General features: G+C 45.7%; 1 protein-coding gene across 1 annotated transcript in view; it reads right to left on the bottom strand.

Moving 5' to 3' along the window:
• The window catches only part of LOC104075345 (EF-hand calcium-binding domain-containing protein 4A-like), a 28,121-nt gene that overhangs the window by 4,956 nt on the left and 20,402 nt on the right, over positions 1–2,763 (bottom strand). The gene's annotated exons all lie outside the window — the stretch shown is intronic.

Genomic DNA, 2,763 nt, shown 5'->3' with positions numbered 1-2,763 from the left:
GAAATAGTGAACAGTGGTGGCTGAGAAGGTCTCTGCTTGGTCCTGACACCAACAAGCTGCTGACATGAATGGAGCAGCTCCAGAGGGATGATACGATAGGCTCAGGGAGACATCGTTATCTGGATTTACGCCACCCAAGTGTGGGCATTTAAAATCTCTTCTCTGCAGGCGCTGGACTCCCTCTATTCAGTATGAATATCTCACTAGGTTTTCACCTGGGCACCTCAGCTGGATGCCTAAAGCTGGGGCCAGTGAAGCATGAAAAAGAAAATGATCAGGGGGATGGAACGCCTCTCCTATGAAGAAAGGCTGAGAGAGTTGGGGTTGTTCAGCCTGGAGAAGAGAAGGCTTCGGGGAGACCTTATTGTGGCCTTTCAGTACTTTTTAGCAGGGCCTGTTGTGACAGGACAAGGGGGAATGGTTTTAAGCTAAAAGAAGTTGGATTTAGACTAGATATAAGGAAGAAATTTTTTATGATGAGGGTGGTGAAACACTGGCACAGGTTGCCCAGGGAGGTGGTAGATGCCCCATCCTTGGGAACATTCAAGGTCAGGTTGGACGGGGCTCTGAGCAACCTGATCTAGTTGAAGATGTCCCTGCCCATGGCAGGGGGGGTGGACTAGGTGACCTTTAAAGGTCCCTTCCAACCCAAACTATTCTATGATTCTATGATTCTGATAAAAATGGAAAAGAATGGAAAAAACATGACCTTTCTCTAGAGTCTGGAAGAATCTGCAGACTAAGCTGTACCACAGTATAAACTAGGCGTGCATAATGTCTGCCCCAGTGCTGCCAAAACAGCAATTAAGATCTCAGCATCAATACAGTCTCTTTCCAGTTTTGAATCTATAAAGCAATGCCATCATACATAAAATCAGCAGTTAGACACAATTTCCAGGAGAAACTCCCACCAGACATCTACTTTGTCCTGTGGGAACCAGTTAGAATGACAGACTTGTATTTTGGGAATAAATTCCAACAACAACAACAAAACAACCCCAAAATGTAAAATCTGTAAGCAGTTTGTGACAGGGCCATGATATAACCGCATTGATTGCAAACTGATAGAATTAAATGCAACACAAGTACTGAGATCTCACTGGAGAGCTGTGTATTTCAGCCCTGCACAGGATAACAAGCTCTCCTATTCTATTAAAAGCCAAGAAAACCTACAGCAAGTAGTGACCCTCCTGAACTCTTCAGATGATTGCCTGCAGCCTGTTCTTTCTCACTACAATAAGGGCATGGCATTCTGGCAACTACCCAACTGAGAAAGCACAGACTATCTTTGGCAGTCAAGGTACACCTCTGGAACTACAGGCCAGGCTAGATGCTCCAGAAGAAACACCAAATGTAGTGTGCACCGGTCTCAGGGAAGTCACCAAGGAGTTCTCCCTGCACGCTCCAAAGGGTTCCTCTATCTCTTCCATGGGATATTCACAGTTGGACACCTCCAGTTAGAAGTAATTAGTATTTCTCTAGAAGTAAGAAAAGCTTTTGCTTCTTCCCAGGTCTCCTATTCAGTATCAGCACTGAGCCAAGTTCTCTCTTGGAAGTACACGTCTAAGACCTGCTAATGGTGCAGGGGCCTACCCTAAAGGTCCTTCTGCAGAGACAATTAATCTTGAATTTGGCCTTTGATGCAATCTGGCCTCAGTAAAATGTCACACTTCATGTCATAACAACTCCCCTTACTGGTCAGCTTCAGCACTGAAATAACCACAGGAGTCCCTCAAAAATCATTATTTCTTCAGCATGAAGCTTGATTTTGGAAGAAATAGTTTGCTTTTCAGTAGATACTCCTACTTAGTGCACTCCCACCATGAGAGTCTGCATGGTCTAGCTGACTAAGGTAGGCAGCATCATTACTCTGTTGGCACAGCTCAGGATTATAATATTCCCATGACCTCGGCTGCCTCCTGAAGGCCTGCTCCCATAACATATTTAGCCCAAAATACCCAGTACTTATTTTTGCCAGGCTCTTGAGGTTAACAGCCCCCTTGAAACAGCTTTTCATCTTCAGCTTCAAACTGCATCCTAAATAAAGTCTAATTTACATGAAGGTAGTGGTGGGCCTACATCTCTAGTAGCAGATGAGGGTCAAGTGTGTCCTCTACTACTCTGATCCTCACCAACAGTGCAGGTAACATCTAGTGAGGGCCCATGCTTTTGAAACTAGAGGCCTTCAAATGGAGAACCTGTATTCACTGTGGCAAAAAGCTACACTGCCCTTCTGCCAAGGATTATCACTTCCACGAGTCTATCAGCAGAAAGGACAGTGGAAGGGGCCAGTAACCTCACTGACAGAGTCCATCGGAATAGTTCAAATCACAGGTCAAGCTAATTCAGCTGGCTTTGTCTGAGTCAGATCTGGAAAGGTTCACATACTCCTTTCCACCCTCTGAACAGCAAGTGGTGGTGAGCAGCTGGGGACAGCAGTAGCACCAACTGAATCTGAGAACAGGATGTCTATCCAGAGCCTTTGTTTCTATCCTAATCTGCAGCCCTGTCCTGCAGCTTTTCCCACAAGCAGGCTGATACAGGAGAGCTCTGAGGGTTAGAGAAGCTTCAAATCCCATACCGTACAGTGATTTATGGATAGACTATCTGAAGCCACAAGCATGCGTGTCAGACATATGGAAAACTACTTTTTCATCAGTCCTTTCCCTGGGCCCCGCTTCGCAGCCACAGCTTCAGGTTCAGCACTGGAATAGCTACTGCGACCTCTCTGGTCCTTCTGAAGCTAACAATTTTCCCAGAGAC

Source organism: Fulmarus glacialis, unplaced genomic scaffold, assembly GCF_000690835.1.
Source record: "Fulmarus glacialis isolate BGI_N327 unplaced genomic scaffold, ASM69083v1 scaffold24904, whole genome shotgun sequence".
Classification (NCBI taxonomy): domain Eukaryota; kingdom Metazoa; phylum Chordata; class Aves; order Procellariiformes; family Procellariidae; genus Fulmarus; species Fulmarus glacialis.
This window is presented reverse-complemented; position numbering and strand designations above follow the sequence as displayed.